The sequence below is a fragment of the Helianthus annuus genome, chromosome 12, assembly GCF_002127325.2.
Source record: "Helianthus annuus cultivar XRQ/B chromosome 12, HanXRQr2.0-SUNRISE, whole genome shotgun sequence".
NCBI classification, from domain to species: Eukaryota; Viridiplantae; Streptophyta; class Magnoliopsida; order Asterales; family Asteraceae; genus Helianthus; species Helianthus annuus.
The window spans coordinates 18,242,490-18,248,080 of NC_035444.2; the positions used below are offsets into that span (position 1 = coordinate 18,242,490).

At 32.2% G+C, this 5,591-nt stretch overlaps 2 non-coding genes across 2 annotated transcripts; both read right to left on the reverse strand.

Moving 5' to 3' along the window:
- Positions 1 to 957: 957 nt before the first annotated feature.
- LOC118485340 lies at positions 958 to 1,042 on the reverse strand. The gene has a single exon (XR_004875640.1). It is a non-coding gene; the product is annotated as a small nucleolar RNA SNORD36 (small nucleolar RNA).
- Positions 1,043 to 1,347: 305 nt separating this feature from the next.
- LOC118485339 lies at positions 1,348 to 1,432 on the reverse strand. The gene has a single exon (XR_004875639.1). It is a non-coding gene; the product is annotated as a small nucleolar RNA SNORD36 (small nucleolar RNA).
- Positions 1,433 to 5,591: the final 4,159 nt, after the last annotated feature.

Here is a 5,591-nt window from a genome sequence, read left to right on the forward strand (position 1 = left end):
GAGATCGGTTGACCACTCAATTTTTTTTTGCTGTAAAAACATGATTTTTTTCATCTATGTTGCATATCTAGATTCATTTTCCCGATATTTAATCTTTGATTAAAGTAATCGCTTCACTTCTAACTTGAATTGTGTGTGTTTTTGTGATTTTGCTTTCAGAAAAAAACTGGAAAAATTGTTGTTCGTAAGAGATGTTGGTGACGTTGAATCGTAGTGGAATTTATTTCATCAACTATATTTGTTTCATTTTGCTAAATGGCATCCTTTGGAGTTCACTAAAAAAAGATTCAATGTAGTAAGGTTATAGTTAACATTCAACCAAATCGAACCGAGTTCAATTCGTATGATTTACTATCTGTTTTGTTCATAATATATATTTTATTTAATTTGTAGCTTTATCTCGGTTAGATCAGTTAGTATTTCCTTTGTGTTCTTGGATGTTAGCAGAGTGTTCATTATTCGGTTTCAAACCAATTAAACGTAAAGCCAAACTAAACCGCACCAAAGGCTTTTAAAACATAGTCGCATTACATGTTCGGTTTTCAGTCAAAAGATATGAATTCGGATCAATCGAATTGTGCGCTGATTTTTATTTTTTGTCACTTAGCCAATCCATTTACATCGGTAGCACGATCTTATATATATGAACTTAGTCAATAATGGTTATTTTTAATGTTTTTTATTTTCATTTTTTTTTATTCACATTTTTTTTATTTTCATTTTTTTGTATTTTCATTTTTTTTATCCAACCCCATGTATCCCACATGTTTTAACCTAGTATATATATAAAGTGGAAAAGGAAGAAAAAAAGAAAAGAAACAGATAAGTAAATTTAACAAATCATCGACTTGTTGTAAAACAAAATAAACAAAAGAAATCCAGAAAGTTTTTTCAGAAAAAAAACAGAAAAAAATATGATAAGAAAATTTAATATATTGATGATTAAGGGTGGGAAGAAGAACATCAGTTTTAAAAAGCTCGATTTTGGAGCCTCATGGTTTAAATCAGCCCAAAAATAATCAAGTTTTTTCATCATCTGCAACCTTAGCTCCACCAATTATAAAGAAAAAGAGAAGAAAAATTAATAATCGATTACAGTTCTAACCTGGAAGATGCACATATGCATGCCGAATAAGTTAATTTTAATTTTTATAGTACTTTTTTATAAAAGTTTTTTTCATGCCAATGAAAATATATGATTCAGAGATATGAAGATATCACCGCACATAAACGCAATGATGTTTGATGGGTTGTTGATAGAGGCGTAAAAAAACCGGTTCCGGTTCACCCCTAGAAAAAGCTCGATTTTGACAAGAAGTTAGAATTGATGACAAATGGTGAAAAGAGGAAGCATCAGTTTTAAAAAGCTCGATTTTGGAGCCTCATGGTTTTAATCAGCCCAAACATTATCAAGTTTCTTCATCATCTGCAACCTTAATTCCACCAATTATAAAAAAAATAAAAAAATAATCATGGATTACAGTTCTAACCTAGAAGATGAACATAGGCTAGATAGATACATCATCAGCTTATATAGACAGACAAAGAGATAACATAAAACCCTAGATCGCTATGATTCGGTGAAGGCCCAAATTCGGCAGATTCAGATGCTGAAGCCCATATACTTGGGCCTGCCTTTTGTATGGGGCTAAGATAGGGCTGTTCACGAGCCGAACCGAACCGAGCGGACCTTTGCTCGTGCTTGGCTCGTTTACAAACCGAACCGAGCGGAGCGGCTCATTTCAAACCGAGCATCAAATCAAGCGAGCATTTTTCGAGCAGTAAAAATTTCGAGCGAGCGTCGAGCGAAGTTCGAGCGATTTGGAGAACCGTGTCGCCCAATTTAAATTTGCTAAAAGAGATAGTGACAATGTTGGGTCTCAAGTTTTTATGTCTTTAAAAACATGCACATTTCATGGCATAATATTTTTCTTATGAATAACAATGTTGTGGCTGACGAGGTGATGATCATATTGCACGAACAATTATGTTGAGAGCAGGAGACGATCGACTTAGGGTAACGGCATGAAACGTTGAGGCGATGAACAGACTGTCGTTTATCGGTTTAGGGTTTAACTTTTAGTTTTGATTTTAATTTTTATTGGCGTGGTTGGGCTAGTACGTATAGATATAGTTGTAAATTTGTATATAGTTGGCCAAAATCTAATAGATTGTTACATATAAAACTATAAATTTAATTTATATTTAAGTATATATGTATGTGTAAGTGTGTGTGTATATATAGGTGTATGTGTGTATATATATGTATAATTTATATTTGTGTATATACATGTTTATAGATGTATGTGTATATGTATATGTATACGTATATATATACTATTTAAAATAATAATTCGAGCCGAACCGAGCCGAGCGGACCTTTGCTCATGCTTGGCTCGTTTCCAAACCGAACCGAGCAGAGCGGCTCGTTTACAACCGAGCGTCAAATCGAACGAGCATTTTCCGAGCAATTTCCGAACGAGCGTCGAGCGAGCGACGAGCGGCGAGCGATTTGAACGGCCCTAGGCTAAGACAAGTACTTTAGTATATCCAGCTTTGGGCTTTCTCTTATAATTTTAGGATCCAGAACTTATTACTTATGGGTGGATTTTTTATCTTTTTTGTTTCCAGAAATGAATACTGAAATCTATAACTTTAAAAACCATGTTTAATGTTAAAAGTCATCATCCTAAATATATATAAAAGAGACTGAGACTATTTTAAGGTAAATAAAAACACTTAAATGGGTTAAGGGTGACTGAGTAAGTATGAGTCGGTTTGGTTTAGTTATCTGTTATAACTTATAACATATATCCAATAATTTGATTTTTTTTCGTGATCAAGTGATTTCGGTTATAGATAGTTTGATTTTCCGGTTATTGGAGATGAGCGTTTGGTTAATATGGGATTAGTTTCAAAATATGATCAAGTTTTGCGTCAAACAAGCCAACGAGTCTTTTAACTTATAAAGGGGAAAAGATGAGAAAAGTAACATGTTATTATTAACCTATAAAGAAGCAAGATGTATATGCATATATGTGTTGTAACATTTGCTTAGGGAGTTTTTCAAAAAGAAATATAATTTTCTTTTTTAACCCTAAAGTTTTAATCTTTAACAATTTAAGTTTAAAGTTTTAATCTTTGTTTCCTTTTTAAACCTAAAGTTTTAATCTTTGACAATTTAAATTTAAAGTTTTAGTCTTTGGTAATTTAACCCCTTTGATTAATTTGATTTTTCACTTCTAATTCAAAAGTTTCCATCTTATACAATTTAAACCCTTTGATTAATTTGATTTTTCACTTCTAATTCAAAGGTTTCCATCTTTTGTGATTTAACCACTTTGATTTTTTTTTACTTATGTGTAGTAATCTTGGCTTTGGGGGTTTTCAAACAAAAAATGGTTATGCATATGGTTGTTGTAACCTTGGCTTTGGGGGTTTTTCAAAAAAAAAAAATTACTTTTCACCCAAAACTTTTATCTTTTGCAATCTATCATCACAACTTTTTTTTTACTTTCAACTTTGGTCCTTTAGTGTTTTCGTTTTCCGCAAACTTTTTGCTTTATGCTTCGTTCTAAATTTTGTGAATTTAACACATCGCAACGTGCGTCTTTGGTTTAACGTTTTTACGTTTCTTTCTAAATTTTACGAGTTAACACGACGCAATGTGCGTGTGTGGGTGAACGTTTTTACATCGTTTATTTTATTCCCGTTTGACAGTTCAACATGTTATAACTAAAGAATCCCCGCCGCATTGCGGCGGGTCGTAATTATAGTTTATAGTTAATTACAAACCAATGGGCTTATAATCTAGTAGTATATCATGATGTGTAGTAAATGTATTCTTCTTTATGTGATTTGTAGTTTTTAGTCATAGTGGAGGGTTCAAATAAGAAGAAAAATTTTGTAAGAATAAAAAGCATAAGTTTTAAACCAATAGAAATGCTCCATTTTAGTTCATTTAATATGTGTAGTTAATATTATTAATAAGAGCATATAGGTAAATTTCTAATTGTAATTAATTAGCTAACTAATTAAAACTTGTAACTCCCATTTTAAATATACTCTTTCAAGATAAAATAATTTAGGGTGGAGGACAATTTTCGACATGTGTAGGATAAATTTTAGTATGTGTGGGATAAATTTTAGCATGCGTAGGGTAAATTCGGTAAGTGTAAGATATATATGTAGGATAAATTTTGAAATGTGTAGGATAAAATGTTTTTTCTTTATTAATAAGAGATAATATAATTAATGGAAGAAGTTATAAATTATTTAATGTTTTACCATTATGTCCTTTCTTCTCACATTAAATTTCTTCTCAAATGAACCTTCCCCTATATATCATATGGGTATTAGTGTAGATTTAAAAGTAGGTTTAGAATATTTATGAGTTATTTGTTCCAAAAAAAAGAAAAGTATTGTTACAAATTATAAATATATTATATTATATTATACATATATACATTTGCAAGTTACATGAACAGTAAGTTGCATTTGACTTTTTTTTCATTTTCTTTTATACTTTTATTCTTCAACTTTTAATATTGACATTGACATTTACAGTCCCTTAACTTTTTAAAAACTTTGTAATTAAGTTTTGCTTGTTTATAAAAACTTGTAACAAATTTCCCAAACATTTGATATATCATTTGTAAAATTAAAAATAAAAATATAACGGTTGAGGTTTAATGATGACCGGGTTATCTAAACATGTATAATCATGAGGAAAACATAGACTTGGATATTAGAATAACAATAACAGGATCATATGTTTTCTCAGTCGATTTTATTTTTTCAGTTATGGTTCGGTTTGTAGGTTTGTTTGTTACCATAATAGTGTCACCCGTGAAAATGGTACTCTAAAGTAGAGGTGGGCATTATCGGGTATTTTTACAACCCGGAACCGGTTCCAACCCAGAACCGGGTATGGATACAAGTGATTGGAACCGGGTTGTCAGTGGAACCAGGTCCGGGTATAACCCGGGTACACATCATTTTTTTTTATAACCAGTGGAACCGGTTTCGGGTACAATAGAACCGGGTCCGAGTACTGTGTAGAACCGGTTACGGGTACTGTTTGGAACCGGTTCCACTGCGTATTTCAGAAAAGCTGCTGACGACTACTGTTAAGAACTGGTTCTTAACAGAAAAAGCTGTTTTTTTTAAATTTGTACCGTTAGAACCGGTTTTCAAATATAAAAATCGATTTTTTTCCTCAAACATTTCAATTTGCATCATCCAGTCCATCACTCTTCTTTCTCTGTAATACACATTCAAACCCGGAAGAACAATATGGCATCGGAAGAAGGAGTTGTTTTGATTTTAGAAACCAAGCGTAACCCCGCAATTTGGAAAAATTTTGATTTGTGTTTGATGTCGGATAACCATGAGATGGCTCGTTGCAAGAATTGTGGGAAGTTCATGAAGGCGGCGGCAAACTCCACCCTCAAGAAGCATACCGACAAACATTGCCCGGTGACAAAGGCAAAAAAGGAAGAAAAGGGCGAAGGATCCGGTTCTTCTAATGTGTAGTTTGGTGGATGCGTTTGTTTACTTATGTTTGATGTCTTATGTTCTTCTAATGTGTA